Source organism: Lissotriton vulgaris, chromosome 8 (genome assembly GCF_964263255.1).
Source record: "Lissotriton vulgaris chromosome 8, aLisVul1.2, whole genome shotgun sequence".
NCBI lineage: Eukaryota > Metazoa > Chordata > Amphibia > Caudata > Salamandridae > Lissotriton > Lissotriton vulgaris.
The window spans coordinates 154,676,660-154,692,922 of record NC_141696.1 but is presented as its reverse complement, the minus strand read 5'-3'; the positions used below and the strand labels follow the sequence as shown (position 1 = coordinate 154,692,922).

Below are 16,263 nucleotides of genomic sequence, written 5' to 3'. Positions count from 1 at the left end.
GAGGTATTCTAAAAGCATAAAAATTGTACACCTGTGAAATGAAATGCTTTCACATGTGATCTTCTGTGTTTATTGTCCTGTGCATAAAGTTGCACCTTGTGTTTGAAGGTTTAAATTATTTCAGGCTTGCATGGAGGCAGAAATTTCTGAGTGACTTTTATACATTTCTTAAGACTCTGCACTGTCAGGATGGCCGAGTGGTCTAAGGTGCTGTGTTTAGGCCGCAGTCTTCTCTGGAGGCGTGGGTTCGAATCCCACTGCTGACATGACTTTTGGAGATGTAATCTCCTTTTTCAGTTTAACATCTGATGGAAGTTGCATCTGTTGGTCTTCACCTAGGATGTGATTCCGTCCTCATCTAGTCAAGAGAGCTGGGGTTTCTCATATATTTCGGTTGTATAAAGTCTTGCTGACAAAGTGCAGTCCTTACTATATGAGCATAGGACCCATGTAAGAGCTCATCTGGAAGAGTCATGCTCTTGTATGCCCTGGCCAGACAGGCCATGCAAATATGGAAGAATGCCTAGCATCTGGTAGACAGTTGGACTCCAGCACACTTACGGCAATTTCCTCAGGGCTGTGATCAGGGGCTGCTTAGATTTGCGTATTCCACCCTATGTTGTGACATTGAAATTCCTTGTTGAATTTGCTTTAGCTAGCCAAGAGGTGGCTGTTGACTCAATTTCAAAGCAGCTTTGGGCCTTTCAAGTGGCTGGTTAATAGCACTTTCTCTTTGTACGCCTTAAAGGTCTAAAGAGTTCTTCATAGGTACTGCTCTCTATGGATTGTTCAAAGATCTGTTGGAAGTACTTATAATAGGATAAATAAATTGAGGGCATGCCTTTTCGGTACCCCACTTGCATGGCTTTCTGGCCTGTGGAAGGTTTCACAAATGCAAGTCAGGATGGCCGAGTGGTCTATGGCGCTGCGTTCAGATTGCAGTCTCTTCTGGAGGCGTGGGTTCAAATCCCACTTCTGACAATTGTGTGTTTACTCTACTTTTTTCTTGAGAGAGAAAAAATCTGATCATTTCCCTCACATGGGCTTATATGGTTGTCTACTTGGAAAAGTGCAGTGAGTTTTTTTCTTGCTCTAGCCACTCATGACCTAAGATGTGTGCTTTTTTTGGTTCACAATATCTTTCTCTCTCTGTAGATGATCAAACAAATGTGGTCAGGATGGCCGAGTGGTCTAAGGCGCTGCGTTAAGGCCGCGGTCTCTCCTGGAGGCGTGGGTTCGAATCCCACTTCTGACAAAACTTTAAGTCCATTTTGTCTCTGAGTTCTTTTAGAATCTCAGCTAAAAATTGGCAGTGCATATAATATCTGAATAAGTAACAAACTTCAGTTTCAACTGCAAATTAATTTGCCCAATTCTGTCTTCAAGCTCGTATAATATTCTTCTAGCACTCGTGGTGTTTTATGTGTTTTTTGGGGGGTGCTTAAAAAGTCCCTTTTATTAATGAAATGGGTTACATTCAGTCTTGTGATATTTTTGGTTTCCAATAGTAGATTGTTAATTTTATGTAACCTCATTTTCTAATGCTCCATTCAAGAGATGTTTCCACTATGAAATGCAGAGCAAGGGGAAAGAGCACAAGTGATAGAGCGAGTGAGTGAGAAGGGGTGTTGAGGAAGGAGAGAATGAAACAAAGACAGAGTGAGTGAACGGCAGGTAGGCCTAGAAGAGGAGACTAGAAGTGAAGGCGACATACTTTTCCATGCTTTTGACCTCCCACCCATCCCAAACCAACCACAAACGTACCATCTATGCAACGTTGGTATGCAGAAATTCACGCCTCAGCCAGTGAGGGTAAGTCCCAGGCCAGGGGCTAGAGAGCAAAAGACTGCATGTGCTCAGACGTTCCCTGCTAGGGACAGTTGATCTGAAACAAGGTCTGCTCTCTTGTATCCAGCAAGGATCTAGAAATCCTGCATGAATCTGCAAGGCACAATGACAGCATACATTTGCATAATATGCCCCACCTTCTGCCTTCCTACTTCCTGTGCAGTAGTTGTTTGTGTAGAGAGAGAGGTCGCAGGCAAGGTAATTTTGTGAGTAGGATACAGGACCCTAAATAGCTGGTGAGAGGTATGAGGTATTTTAAAAGCATAAAAATTGTACACCTGTGAAATGAAATGCTTTCACATGTGATCTTCTGTGTTTATTGTCCTGTGCATAAAGTTGCACCTTGTGTTTGAAGGTTTAAATTATTTCAGGCTTGCATGGAGGCAGAAATTTCTGAGTGACTTTTATACATTTCTTAAGACTCTGCACTGTCAGGATGGCCGAGTGGTCTAAGGCGCTGTGTTTAGGCCGCAGTCTCCTCTGGAGGCGTGGGTTTGAATCCCACTTCTGACATGACTTTTGGAGATGTAATCTCCTTTTACAGGTTAACATCTGATGGAAGTTGCATCTGTTGGTCTTCACCTGGGATGTGATTCCGTCCTCATCTAGTCAAGAGAGCTGGGGTTTCTCATATATTTCGGTTGTATAAAGTCTTGCTGACAAAGTGCAGTCCTTACTATATGAGCATAGGACCCATGTAAGAGCTCATCTGGAAGAGTCATGCTCTTGTATGCCCTGGCCAGACAGGCCATGCAAATATGGAAGAATGCCTAGCATCTGGTAGACAGTTGGACTCCAGCACACTTACGGCAATTTCCTCAGGGCTGTGATCAGGGGCTGCTTAGATTTGCGTATTCCACCCTATGTTGTGACATTGAAATTCCTTGTTGAATTTGCTTTAGCTAGCCAAGAGGTGGCTGTTGACTCAATTTCAAAGCAGCTTTGGGCCTTTCAAGTGGCTGGTTAATAGCACTTTCTCTTTGTACGCCTTAAAGGTCTAAAGAGTTCTTCATAGGTACTGCTCTCTATGGATTGTTCAAAGATCTGTTGGAAGTACTTATAATAGGATAAATAAATTGAGGGCATGCCTTTTCGGTACCCCACTTGCATGGCTGTCTGGCCTGTGGAAGGTTCCACAAATGCAAGTCAGGATGGCCGAGTGGTCTAAGGTGCTGCGTTCAGGTCGCAGTCTGTTCTGGAGGCGTGGGTTCAAATCCCACTTCTGACAATTGTGTGTTTACTCTACTTTTTTCTTGGGAGAGAAAAAATCAGATCATTTCCCTCACATGGGCTTCTATGGTTGTCTACTTGGAAAAGTGCAGTGAGTTTTTTTCTTGCTCTAGCCACTCATGACCTAAGTTGTGTGTTTTTTTTGGTTCACAATATCTTTTCCTCTCTGTAGATGATCAAGCAAATGTGGTCAGGATGGCCGAGTGGTCTAAGGCGCTGCGTTAAGGCCGCAGTCTCTCCTGGAGGCGTGGGTTCGAATCCCACTTCTGACAAAACTTTAAGTCCATTTTGTCTCTGAGTTCTTTTAGAATCTCAGCTAAAAATTGGCAGTGCATATAATATCTGAATAAGTAACAAACTTCAGTTTCAACTGCAAATTAATTTGCCCAATTCTGTCTTCAAGCTCGTATAATATTCTTCTAGCACTCGTGGTGTTTTATGTGTTTTTTGGGGGGTGCTTAAAAAGTCCCTTTTATTAATGAAATGGGTTACATTCAGTCTTGTGATATTTTTGGTTTCCAATAAGTAGATTGTTAATTTTATGTAACCTCATTTTCTAATGCTCCATTCAAGAGATGTTTCCACTATGAAATGCAGAGCAAGGGGAAAGAGCACAAGTGATAGAGCGAGTGAGTGAGAAGGGGTGTTGAGGAAGGAGAGAATGAAACAAAGACAGAGTGAGTGAACAGCAGGTAGGCCTAGAAGAGGAGACTAGAAGTGAAGGCGACATACTTTTCCCTGCTTTTGACCTCCCACCCATCCCAAACCGACCACAAACGTACCATCTATGCAACGTTGGTATGCAGAAATTCACGCCTCAGCCAGTGAGGGTAAGTCCCAGGCCAGGGGCTAGAGAGCAAAAGACTGCATGTGCTCAGACGTTCCCTGCTAGGGACAGTTGATCTGAAACAAGGTCTGCTCTCTTGTATCCAGCAAGGATCTAGAAATCCTGCATGAATCTGCAAGGCACAATGACAGCATACATTTGCATAATATGCCCCACCTTCTGCCTTCCTACTTCCTGTGCAGTAGTTGTTTGTGTAGAGAGAGAGGTCGCAGGCAAGGTAATTTTGTGAGTAGGATACAGGACCCTAAATAGCTGGTGAGAGGTATGAGGTATTTTAAAAGCATAAAAATTGTACACCTGTGAAATGAAATGCTTTCACATGTGATCTTCTGTGTTTATTGTCCTGTGCATAAAGTTGCACCTTGTGTTTGAAGGTTTAAATTATTTCAGGCTTGCATGGAGGCAGAAATTTCTGAGTGACTTTTATACATTTCTTAAGACTCTGCACTGTCAGGATGGCCGAGTGGTCTAAGGCGCTGTGTTTAGGCCGCAGTCTCCTCTGGAGGCGTGAGTTTGAATCCCACTTCTGACATGACTTTTGGAGATGTAATCTCCTTTTTCAGGTTAACATCTGATGGAAGTTGCATCTGTTGGTCTTCACCTGGGATGTGATTCCGTCCTCATCTAGTCAAGAGAGCTGGGGTTTCTCATATATTTCGGTTGTATAAAGTCTTGCTGACAAAGTGCAGTCCTTACTATATGAGCATAGGACCCATGTAAGAGCTCATCTGGAAGAGTCATGCTCTTGTATGCCCTGGCCAGACAGGCCATGCAAATATGGAAGAATGCCTAGCATCTGGTAGACAGTTGGACTCCAGCACACTTACGGCAATTTCCTCAGGGCTGTGATCAGGGGCTGCTTAGATTTGCGTATTCCACCCTATGTTGTGACATTGAAATTCCTTGTTGAATTTGCTTTAGCTAGCCAAGAGGTGGCTGTTGACTCAATTTCAAAGCAGCTTTGGGCCTTTCAAGTGGCTGGTTAATAGCACTTTCTCTTTGTACGCCTTAAAGGTCTAAAGAGTTCTTCATAGGTACTGCTCTCTATGGATTGTTCAAAGATCTGTTGGAAGTACTTATAATAGGATAAATAAATTGAGGGCATGCCTTTTCGGTACCCCACTTGCATGGCTGTCTGGCCTGTGGAAGGTTCCACAAATGCAAGTCAGGATGGCCGAGTGGTCTAAGGTGCTGCGTTCAGGTCGCAGTCTCTTCTGGAGGCGTGGGTTCAAATCCCACTTCTGACAATTGTGTGTTTACTCTACTTTTTTCTTGGGAGAGAAAAAATCAGATCATTTCCCTCACATGGGCTTCTATGGTTGTCTACTTGGAAAAGTGCAGTGAGTTTTTTTCTTGCTCTAGCCACTCATGACCTAAGTTGTGTGTTTTTTTTGGTTCACAATATCTTTTCCTCTCTGTAGATGATCAAGCAAATGTGGTCAGGATGGCCGAGTGGTCTAAGGCGCTGCGTTAAGGCCGCAGTCTCTCCTGGAGGCGTGGGTTCGAATCCCACTTCTGACAAAACTTTAAGTCCATTTTGTCTCTGAGTTCTTTTAGAATCTCAGCTAAAAATTGGCAGTGCATATAATATCTGAATAAGTAACAAACTTCAGTTTCAACTGCAAATTAATTTGCCCAATTCTGTCTTCAAGCTCGTATAATATTCTTCTAGCACTCGTGGTGTTTTATGTGTTTTTTGGGGGGTGCTTAAAAAGTCCCTTTTATTAATGAAATGGGTTACATTCAGTCTTGTGATATTTTTGGTTTCCAATAAGTAGATTGTTAATTTTATGTAACCTCATTTTCTAATGCTCCATTCAAGAGATGTTTCCACTATGAAATGCAGAGCAAGGGGAAAGAGCACAAGTGATAGAGCGAGTGAGTGAGAAGGGGTGTTGAGGAAGGAGAGAATGAAACAAAGACAGAGTGAGTGAACGGCAGGTAGGCCTAGAAGAGGAGACTAGAAGTGAAGGCGACATACTTTTCCCTGCTTTTGACCTCCCACCCATCCCAAACCGACCACAAACGTACCATCTATGCAACGTTGGTATGCAGAAATTCACGCCTCAGCCAGTGAGGGTAAGTCCCAGGCCAGGGGCTAGAGAGCAAAAGACTGCATGTGCTCAGACGTTCCCTGCTAGGGACAGTTGATCTGAAACAAGGTCTGCTCTCTTGTATCCAGCAAGGATCTAGAAATCCTGCATGAATCTGCAAGGCACAATGACAGCATACATTTGCATAATATGCCCCACCTTCTGCCTTCCTACTTCCTGTGCAGTAGTTGTTTGTGTAGAGAGAGAGGTCGCAGGCAAGGTAATTTTGTGAGTAGGATACAGGACCCTAAATAGCTGGTGAGAGGTATGAGGTATTCTAAAAGCATAAAAATTGTACACCTGTGAAATTAAATGCTTTCACATGTGATCTTCTGTGTGTATTGTCCTGTGCATAAAGTTGCACCTTGTGTTTGAAGGTTTAAATTATTTCAGGCTTGCATGGAGGCAGAAATTTCTGAGTGACTTTTATACATTTCTTAAGACTCTGCACTGTCAGGATGGCCGAGTGGTCTAAGGCGCTGTGTTTAGGCCGCAGTCTCCTCTGGAGGCGTGAGTTTGAATCCCACTTCTGACATGACTTTTGGAGATGTAATCTCCTTTTTCAGGTTAACATCTGATGGAAGTTGCATCTGTTGGTCTTCACCTGGGATGTGATTCCGTCCTCATCTAGTCAAGAGAGCTGGGGTTTCTCATATATTTCGGTTGTATAAAGTCTTGCTGACAAAGTGCAGTCCTTACTATATGAGCATAGGACCCATGTAAGAGCTCATCTGGAAGAGTCATGCTCTTGTATGCCCTGGCCAGACAGGCCATGCAAATATGGAAGAATGCCTAGCATCTGGTAGACAGTTGGACTCCAGCACACTTACGGCAATTTCCTCAGGGCTGTGATCAGGGGCTGCTTAGATTTGCGTATTCCACCCTATGTTGTGACATTGAAATTCCTTGTTGAATTTGCTTTAGCTAGCCAAGAGGTGGCTGTTGACTCAATTTCAAAGCAGCTTTGGGCCTTTCAAGTGGCTGGTTAATAGCACTTTCTCTTTGTACGCCTTAAAGGTCTAAAGAGTTCTTCATAGGTACTGCTCTCTATGGATTGTTCAAAGATCTGTTGGAAGTACTTATAATAGGATAAATAAATTGAGGGCATGCCTTTTCGGTACCCCACTTGCATGGCTGTCTGGCCTGTGGAAGGTTCCACAAATGCAAGTCAGGATGGCCGAGTGGTCTAAGGCGCTGCGTTCAGGTCGCAGTCTCTTCTGGAGGCGTGGGTTCAAATCCCACTTCTTACAATTGTGTGTTTACTCTACTTTTTTCTTGAGAGAGAAAAAATCTGATCATTTCCCTCACATGGGCTTATATGGTTGTCTACTTGGAAAAGTGCAGCGAGTTTTTTTCTTGCTCTAGCCACTCATGACCTAAGATGTGTGCTTTTTTTGGTTCACAATATCTTTCCCTCTCTGTAGATGATCAAGCAAATGTGGTCAGGATGGCCGAGTGGTCTAAGGCGCTGCGTTAAGGCCGCAGTCTCTCCTGGAGGCGTGGGTTCGAATCCCACTTCTGACAAAACTTTAAGTCCATTTTGTCTCTGAGTTCTTTTAGAATCTCAGCTAAAAATTGGCAGTTCATATAATATCTGAATAAGTAACAAACTTCAGTTTCAACTGCAAATTAATTTGCCCAATTCTGTCTTCAAGCTCGTATAATATTCTTCTAGCACTCGTGGTGTTTTATGTGTTTTTTGGGGGGTGCTTAAAAAGTCCCTTTTATTAATGAAATGGGTTACATTCAGTCTTGTGATATTTTTGGTTTCCAATAAGTAGATTGTTAATTTTATGTAACCTCATTTTCTAATGCTCCATTCAAGAGATGTTTCCACTATGAAATGCAGAGCAAGGGGAAAGAGCACAAGTGATAGAGCGAGTGAGTGAGAAGGGGTGTTGAGGAAGGAGAGAATGAAACAAAGACAGAGTGAGTGAACGGCAGGTAGGCCTAGAAGAGGAGACTAGAAGTGAAGGCGACATACTTTTCCCTGCTTTTGACCTCCCACCCATCCCAAACCGACCACAAACGTACCATCTATGCAACGTTGGTATGCAGAAATTCACGCCTCAGCCAGTGAGGGTAAGTCCCAGGCCAGGGGCTAGAGAGCAAAAGACTGCATGTGCTCAGACGTTCCCTGCTAGGGACAGTTGATCTGAAACAAGGTCTGCTCTCTTGTATCCAGCAAGGATCTAGAAATCCTGCATGAATCTGCAAGGCACAATGACAGCATACATTTGCATAATATGCCCCACCTTCTGCCTTCCTACTTCCTGTGCAGTAGTTGTTTGTGTAGAGAGAGAGGTCGCAGGCAAGGTAATTTTGTGAGTAGGATACAGGACCCTAAATAGCTGGTGAGAGGTATGAGGTATTCTAAAAGCATAAAAATTGTACACCTGTGAAATGAAATGCTTTCACATGTGATCTTCTGTGTTTATTGTCCTGTGCATAAAGTTGCACCTTGTGTTTGAAGGTTTAAATTATTTCAGGCTTGCATGGAGGCAGAAATTTCTGAGTGACTTTTATACATTTCTTAAGACTCTGCACTGTCAGGATGGCCGAGTGGTCTAAGGCGCTGTGTTTAGGCCGCAGTCTCCTCTGGAGGCGTGGGTTCGAATCCCACTTCTGACATGACTTTTGGAGATGTAATCTCCTTTTTCAGGTTAACATCTGATGGAAGTTGCATCTATTGGTCTTCACCTGGGATGTGATTCCGTCCTCATCTAGTCAAGAGAGCTGGGGTTTCTCACATATTTCGGTTGTATAAAGTCTTGCTGACAAAGTGCAGTCCTTACTATATGAGCATAGGACCCATGTAAGAGCTCATCTGGAAGAGTCATGCTCTTGTATGCCCTGGCCAGACAGGCCATGCAAATATGGAAGAATGCCTAGCATCTGGTAGACAGTTGGACTCCAGCACACTTACGGCAATTTCCTCAGGGCTGTGATCAGGGGCTGCTTAGATTTGCGTATTCCACCCTATGTTGTGACATTGAAATTCCTTGTTGAATTTGCTTTAGCTAGCCAAGAGGTGGCTGTTGACTCAATTTCAAAGCAGCTTTGGGCCTTTCAAGTGGCTGGTTAATAGCACTTTCTCTTTGTACGCCTTAAAGGTCTAAAGAGTTCTTCATAGGTACTGCTCTCTATGGATTGTTCAAAGATCTGTTGGAAGTACTTATAATAGGATAAATAAATTGAGGGCATGCCTTTTCGGTACCCCACTTGCATGGCTGTCTGGCCTGTGGAAGGTTCCACAAATGCAAGTCAGGATGGCCGAGTGGTCTAAGGCGCTGCGTTCAGGTCGCAGTCTCTTCTGGAGGCGTGGGTTCAAATCCCACTTCTGACAATTGTGTGTTTACTCTACTTTTTTCTTGAGAGAGAAAAAATCTGATCATTTCCCTCACATGGGCTTATATGGTTGTCTACTTGGAAAAGTGCAGCGAGTTTTTTTCTTGCTCTAGCCACTCATGACCTACGATGTGTGCTTTTTTTGGTTCACAATATCTTTCCCTCTCTGTAGATAATCAAGCAAATGTGGTCAGGATGGCCGAGTGGTCTAAGGCGCTGCGTTAAGGCCGCAGTCTCTCCTGGAGGCGTGGGTTCGAATCCCACTTCTGACAAAACTTTAAGTCCATTTTGTCTCTGAGTTCTTTTAGAATCTCAGCTAAAAATTGGCAGTTCATATAATATCTGAATAAGTAACAAACTTCAGTTTCAACTGCAAATTAATTTGCCCAATTCTGTCTTCAAGCTCGTATAATATTCTTCTAGCACTCGTGGTGTTTTATGTGTTTTTTGGGGGGTGCTTAAAAAGTCCCTTTTATTAATGAAATGGGTTACATTCAGTCTTGTGATATTTTTGGTTTCCAATAAGTAGATTGTTAATTTTATGTAACCTCATTTTCTAATGCTCCATTCAAGAGATGTTTCCACTATGAAATGCAGAGCAAGGGGAAAGAGCACAAGTGATAGAGCGAGTGAGTGAGAAGGGGTGTTGAGGAAGGAGAGAATGAAACAAAGACAGAGTGAGTGAACGGCAGGTAGGCCTAGAAGAGGAGACTAGAAGTGAAGGCGACATACTTTTCCCTGCTTTTGACCTCCCACCCATCCCAAACCGACCACAAACGTACCATCTATGCAACGGTGGTATGCAGAAATTCACGCCTCAGCCAGTGAGGGTAAGTCCCAGGCCAGGGGCTAGAGAGCAAAAGACTGCATGTGCTCAGACGTTCCCTGCTAGGGACAGTTGATCTGAAACAAGGTCTGCTCTCTTGTATCCAGCAAGGATCTAGAAATCCTGCATGAATCTGCAAGGCACAATGACAGCATACATTTGCATAATATGCCCCACCTTCTGCCTTCCTACTTCCTGTGCAGTAGTTGTTTGTGTAGAGAGAGAGGTCGCAGGCAAGGTAATTTTGTGAGTAGGATACAGGACCCTAAATAGCTGGTGAGAGGTATGAGGTATTCTAAAAGCATAAAAATTGTACACCTGTGAAATGAAATGCTTTCACATGTGATCTTCTGTGTTTATTGTCCTGTGCATAAAGTTGCACCTTGTGTTTGAAGGTTTAAATTATTTCAGGCTTGCATGGAGGCAGAAATTTCTGAGTGACTTTTATACATTTCTTAAGACTCTGCACTGTCAGGATGGCCGAGTGGTCTAAGGCGCTGTGTTTAGGCCGCAGTCTCCTCTGGAGGTGTGGGTTCGAATCCCACTTCTGACATGACTTTTGGAGATGTAATCTCCTTTTTCAGGTTAACATCTGATGGAAGTTGCATCTATTGGTCTTCACCTGGGATGTGATTCCGTCCTCATCTAGTCAAGAGAGCTGGGGTTTCTCATATATTTCGGTTGTATAAAGTCTTGCTGACAAAGTGCAGTCCTTACTATATGAGCATAGGACCCATGTAAGAGCTCATCTGGAAGAGTCATGCTCTTGTATGCCCTGGCCAGACAGGCCATGCAAATATGGAAGAATGCCTAGCATCTGGTAGACAGTTGGACTCCAGCACACTTACGGCAATTTCCTCAGGGCTGTGATCAGGGGCTGCTTAGATTTGCGTATTCCACCCTATGTTGTGACATTGAAATTCCTTGTTGAATTTGCTTTAGCTAGCCAAGAGGTGGCTGTTGACTCAATTTCAAAGCAGCTTTGGGCCTTTCAAGTGGCTGGTTAATAGCACTTTCTCTTTGTACGCCTTAAAGGTCTAAAGAGTTCTTCATAGGTACTGCTCTCTATGGATTGTTCAAAGATCTGTTGGAAGTACTTATAATAGGATAAATAAATTGAGGGCATGCCTTTTCGGTACCCCACTTGCATGGCTGTCTGGCCTGTGGAAGGATCCACAAATGCAAGTCAGGATGGCCGAGTGGTCTAAGGCGCTGCGTTCAGGTCGCAGTCTCTTCTGGAGGCGTGGGTTCAAATCCCACTTCTGACAATTGTGTGTTTACTCTACTTTTTTCTTGGGAGAGAAAAAATCAGATCATTTCCCTCACATGGGCTTATATGGTTGTCTACTTGGAAAAGTGCAGTGAGTTTTTTTCTTGCTCTAGCCACTCATGACCTAAGTTGTGTGCTTTTTTTGGTTCACAATATCTTTCCCTCTCTGTAGATGATCAAGCAAATGTGGTCAGGATGGCCGAGTGGTCTAAGGCGCTGCGTTAAGGCTGCAGTCTCTCCTGGAGGCGTGGGTTCGAATCCCACTTCTGACAAAACTTTAAGTCCATTTTGTCTCTGAGTTCTTTTAGAATCTCAGCTAAAAATTGGCAGTGCATATAATAACTGAATAAGTAACAAACTTCAGTTTCAACTGCAAATTAATTTGCCCAATTCTGTCTTCAAGCTCGTATAATATTCTTCTAGCACTCGTGGTGTTTTATGTGTTTTTTGGGGGGTGCTTAAAAAGTCCCTTTTATTAATGAAATGGGTTACATTCAGTCTTGTGATATTTTTGGTTTCCAATAAGTAGATTGTTAATTTTATGTAACCTCATTTTCTAATGCTCCATTCAAGAGATGTTTCCACTATGAAATGCAGAGCAAGGGGAAAGAGCACAAGTGATAGAGCGAGTGAGTGAGAAGGGGTGTTGAGGAAGGAGAGAATGAAACAAAGACAGAGTGAGTGAACAGCAGGTAGGCCTAGAAGAGGAGACTAGAAGTGAAGGCGACATACTTTTCCCTGCTTTTGACCTCCCACCCATCCCAAACTGACCACAAACGTACCATCTATGCAACGTTGGTATGCAGAAATTCACGCCTCAGCCAGTGAGGGTAAGTCCCAGGCCAGGGGCTAGAGAGCAAAAGACTGCATGTGCTCAGACGTTCCCTGCTAGGGACAGTTGATCTGAAACAAGGTCTGCTCTCTTGTATCCAGCAAGGATCTAGAAATCCTGCATGAATCTGCAAGGCACAATGACAGCATACATTTGCATAATATGCCCCACCTTCTGCCTTCCTACTTCCTGTGCAGTAGTTGTTTGTGTAGAGAGAGAGGTCGCAGGCAAGGTAATTTTGTGAGTAGGATACAGGACCCTAAATAGCTGGTGAGAGGTATGAGGTATTTTAAAAGCATAAAAATTGTACACCTGTGAAATGAAATGCTTTCACATGTGATCTTCTGTGTTTATTGTCCTGTGCATAAAGTTGCACCTTGTGTTTGAAGGTTTAAATTATTTCAGGCTTGCATGGAGGAAGAAATTTCTGAGTGACTTTTATACATTTCTTAAGACTCTGCACTGTCAGGATGGCCGAGTGGTCTAAGGCGCTGTGTTTAGGCTGCAGTCTCCTCTGGAGGCGTGGGTTCGAATCCCACTTCTGACATGACTTTTGGAGATGTAATCTCCTTTTTCAGGTTAACATCTGATGGAAGTTGCATCTGTTGGTCTTCACCTGGGATGTGATTCCGTCCTCATCTAGTCAAGAGAGCTGGGGTTTCTCATATATTTCGGTTGTATAAAGTCTTGCTGACAAAGTGCAGTCCTTACTATATGAGCATAGGACCCATGTAAGAGCTCATCTGGAAGAGTCATGCTCTTGTATGCCCTGGCCAGACAGGCCATGCAAATATGGAAGAATGCCTAGCATCTGGTAGACAGTTGGACTCCAGCACACTTACGGCAATTTCCTCAGGGCTGTGATCAGGGGCTGCTTAGATTTGCGTATTCCACCCTATGTTGTGACATTGAAATTCCTTGTTGAATTTGCTTTAGCTAGCCAAGAGGTGGCTGTTGACTCAATTTCAAAGCAGCTTTGGGCCTTTCAAGTGGCTGGTTAATAGCACTTTCTCTTTGTACGCCTTAAAGGTCTAAAGAGTTCTTCATAGGTACTGCTCTCTATGGATTGTTCAAAGATCTGTTGGAAGTACTTATAATAGGATAAATAAATTGAGGGCATGCCTTTTCGGTACCCCACTTGCATGGCTGTCTGGCCTGTGGAAGGTTCCACAAATGCAAGTCAGGTTGGCCGAGTGGTCTAAGGCGCTGCGTTCAGGTCGCAGTCTCTTCTGGAGGCGTGGGTTCAAATCCCACTTCTGACAATTGTGTGTTTACTCTACTTTTTTCTTGGGAGAGAAATAATCAGATCATTTCCCTCACATGGGCTTATATGGTTGTCTACTTGGAAAAGTGCAGTGAGTTTTTTTCTTGCTCTAGCCACTCATGACCTAAGTTGTGTGCTTTTTTTGGTTCACAATATCTTTCCCTCTCTGTAGATGATCAAGCAAATGTGGTCAGGATGGCTGAGTGGTCTAAGGCGCTGCATTAAGGCCGCAGTCTCTCCTGGAGGCGTGGGTTCGAATCCCACTTCTGACAAAACTTTAAGTCCATTTTGTCTCTGAGTTCTTTTAGAATCTCAGCTAAAAATTGGCAGTGCATATAATATCTGAATAAGTAACAAACTTCAGTTTCAACTGCAAATAAATTTGCCCAATTCTGTCTTCAAGCTCGTATAATATTCTTCTAGCACTCGTGGTGTTTTATGTGTTTTTTGGGGGGTGCTTAAAAAGTCCCTTTTATTAATGAAATGGGTTACATTCAGTCTTGTGATATTTTTGGTTTCCAATAAGTAGATTGTTAATTTTATGTAACCTCATTTTCTAATGCTCCATTCAAGAGATGTTTCCACTATGAAATGCAGAGCAAGGGGAAAGAGCACAAGTGATAGAGCGAGTGAGTGAGAAGGGGTGTTGAGGAAGGAGAGAATGAAACAAAGACAGAGTGAGTGAACGGCAGGTAGGCCTAGAAGAGGAGACTAGAAGTGAAGGCGACATACTTTTCCATGCTTTTGACCTCCCACCCATCCCAAACCGACCACAAACGTACCATCTATGCAACGTTGGTATGCAGAAATTCACGCCTCAGCCAGTGAGGGTAAGTCCCAGGCCAGGGGCTAGAGAGCAAAAGACTGCATGTGCTCAGACGTTCCCTGCTAGGGACAGTTGATCTGAAACAAGGTCTGCTCTCTTGTATCCAGCAAGGATCTAAAAATCCTGCATGAATCTGCAAGGCACAATGACAGCATACATTTGCATAATATGCCCCACCTTCTGCCTTCCTACTTCCTGTGCAGTAGTTGTTTGTGTAGAGAGAGAGGTCGCAGGCAAGGTAATTTTGTGAGTAGGATACAGGACCCTAAATAGCTGGTGAGAGGTATGAGGTATTTTAAAAGCATAAAAATTGTACACCTGTGAAATGAAATGCTTTCACATGTGATCTTCTGTGTTTATTGTCCTGTGCATAAAGTTGCACCTTGTGTTTGAAGGTTTAAATTATTTCAGGCTTGCATGGAGGCAGAAATTTCTGAGTGACTTTTATACATTTCTTAAGACTCTGCACTGTCAGGATGGCCGAGTGGTCTAAGACGCTGTGTTTAGGCCGCAGTCTCCTCTGGAGGCGTGGGTTTGAATCCCACTTCTGACATGACTTTTGGAGATGTAATCTCCTTTTTCAGGTTAACATCTGATGGAAGTTGCATCTGTTGGTCTTCACCTGGGATGTGATTCCGTCCTCATCTAGTCAAGAGAGCTGGGGTTTCTCATATATTTCGGTTGTATAAAGTCTTGCTGACAAAGTGCAGTCCTTACTATATGAGCATAGGACCCATGTAAGAGCTCATCTGGAAGAGTCATGCTCTTGTATGCCCTGGCCAGACAGGCCATGCAAATATGGAAGAATGCCTAGCATCTGGTAGACAGTTGGACTCCAGCACACTTACGGCAATTTCCTCAGGGCTGTGATCAGGGGCTGCTTAGATTTGCGTATTCCACCCTATGTTGTGACATTGAAATTCCTTGTTGAATTTGCTTTAGCTAGCCAAGAGGTGGCTGTTGACTCAATTTCAAAGCAGCTTTGGGCCTTTCAAGTGGCTGGTTAATAGCACTTTCTCTTTGTACGCCTTAAAGGTCTAAAGAGTTCTTCATAGGTACTGCTCTCTATGGATTGTTCAAAGATCTGTTGGAAGTACTTATAATAGGATAAATAAATTGAGGGCATGCCTTTTCGGTACCCCACTTGCATGGCTGTCTGGCCTGTGGAAGGTTCCACAAACGCAAGTCAGGATGGCCGAGTGGTCTAAGGCGCTGCGTTCAGGTCGCAGTCTCTTCTGGAGGCGTGGGTTCAAATCCCACTTCTGACAATTGTGTGTTTACTCTACTTTTTTCTTGGGAGAGAAAAAATCAGATCATTTCCCTCACATGGGCTTCTATGGTTGTCTACTTGGAAAAGTGCAGTGAGTTTTTTTCTTGCTCTAGCCACTCATGACCTAAGTTGTGTGTTTTTTTTGGTTCACAATATCTTTTCCTCTCTGTAGATGATCAAGCAAATGTGGTCAGGATGGCCGAGTGGTCTAAAGCGCTGCGTTAAGGCCGCAGTCTCTCCTGGAGGCGTGGGTACGAATCCCACTTCTGACAAAACTTTAAGTCCATTTTGTCTCTGAGTTCTTTTAGAATCTTAGCTAAAAATTGGCAGTGCATATAATATCTGAATAAGTAACAAACTTCAGTTTCAACTGCAAATTAATTTGCCCAATTCTGTCTTCAAGCTCGTATAATATTCTTCTAGCACTCGTGGTGTTTTATGTGTTTTTTGGGGGGTGCTTAAAAAGTCCCTTTTATTAATGAAATGGGTTACATTCAGTCTTGTGATATTTTTGGTTTCCAATAAGTAGATTGTTAATTTTATGTAACCTCATTTTCTAATGCTCCATTCAAGAGATGTTTCCACTATGAAATGCAGAGCAAGGGGAAA

At 43.4% G+C, this 16,263-nt stretch overlaps 14 non-coding genes across 14 annotated transcripts; all 14 read left to right on the top strand.

Annotated features, from left to right (window-relative positions):
* Nucleotides 1–1,172: 1,172 nt before the first annotated feature.
* Nucleotides 1,173–1,255, top strand: TRNAL-AAG (transfer RNA leucine (anticodon AAG)). The gene has a single exon. It is a non-coding gene; the product is annotated as a tRNA-Leu (tRNA).
* Nucleotides 1,256–2,278: 1,023 nt separating this feature from the next.
* On the top strand, nucleotides 2,279–2,361 carry TRNAL-UAG (transfer RNA leucine (anticodon UAG)). Its single transcript has one exon. It is a non-coding gene; the product is annotated as a tRNA-Leu (tRNA).
* Nucleotides 2,362–3,267: 906 nt separating this feature from the next.
* Nucleotides 3,268–3,350, top strand: TRNAL-AAG (transfer RNA leucine (anticodon AAG)). The gene has a single exon. It is a non-coding gene; the product is annotated as a tRNA-Leu (tRNA).
* Nucleotides 3,351–5,089: 1,739 nt separating this feature from the next.
* On the top strand, nucleotides 5,090–5,172 carry TRNAL-CAG (transfer RNA leucine (anticodon CAG)). The gene has a single exon. It is a non-coding gene; the product is annotated as a tRNA-Leu (tRNA).
* A 191-nt stretch (nucleotides 5,173–5,363) lies between these two features.
* Nucleotides 5,364–5,446, top strand: TRNAL-AAG (transfer RNA leucine (anticodon AAG)). Its single transcript has one exon. It is a non-coding gene; the product is annotated as a tRNA-Leu (tRNA).
* A 2,013-nt stretch (nucleotides 5,447–7,459) lies between these two features.
* Nucleotides 7,460–7,542, top strand: TRNAL-AAG (transfer RNA leucine (anticodon AAG)). The gene has a single exon. It is a non-coding gene; the product is annotated as a tRNA-Leu (tRNA).
* Nucleotides 7,543–8,566: 1,024 nt separating this feature from the next.
* On the top strand, nucleotides 8,567–8,649 carry TRNAL-UAG (transfer RNA leucine (anticodon UAG)). The gene has a single exon. It is a non-coding gene; the product is annotated as a tRNA-Leu (tRNA).
* Nucleotides 8,650–9,281: 632 nt separating this feature from the next.
* Nucleotides 9,282–9,364, top strand: TRNAL-CAG (transfer RNA leucine (anticodon CAG)). Its single transcript has one exon. It is a non-coding gene; the product is annotated as a tRNA-Leu (tRNA).
* A 191-nt stretch (nucleotides 9,365–9,555) lies between these two features.
* TRNAL-AAG (transfer RNA leucine (anticodon AAG)) lies at nucleotides 9,556–9,638 on the top strand. Its single transcript has one exon. It is a non-coding gene; the product is annotated as a tRNA-Leu (tRNA).
* Nucleotides 9,639–10,662: 1,024 nt separating this feature from the next.
* TRNAL-UAG (transfer RNA leucine (anticodon UAG)) lies at nucleotides 10,663–10,745 on the top strand. The gene has a single exon. It is a non-coding gene; the product is annotated as a tRNA-Leu (tRNA).
* Nucleotides 10,746–11,377: 632 nt separating this feature from the next.
* Nucleotides 11,378–11,460, top strand: TRNAL-CAG (transfer RNA leucine (anticodon CAG)). The gene has a single exon. It is a non-coding gene; the product is annotated as a tRNA-Leu (tRNA).
* Nucleotides 11,461–11,651: 191 nt separating this feature from the next.
* On the top strand, nucleotides 11,652–11,734 carry TRNAL-AAG (transfer RNA leucine (anticodon AAG)). Its single transcript has one exon. It is a non-coding gene; the product is annotated as a tRNA-Leu (tRNA).
* A 1,024-nt stretch (nucleotides 11,735–12,758) lies between these two features.
* Nucleotides 12,759–12,841, top strand: TRNAL-UAG (transfer RNA leucine (anticodon UAG)). The gene has a single exon. It is a non-coding gene; the product is annotated as a tRNA-Leu (tRNA).
* Nucleotides 12,842–15,569: 2,728 nt separating this feature from the next.
* On the top strand, nucleotides 15,570–15,652 carry TRNAL-CAG (transfer RNA leucine (anticodon CAG)). Its single transcript has one exon. It is a non-coding gene; the product is annotated as a tRNA-Leu (tRNA).
* Nucleotides 15,653–16,263: the final 611 nt, after the last annotated feature.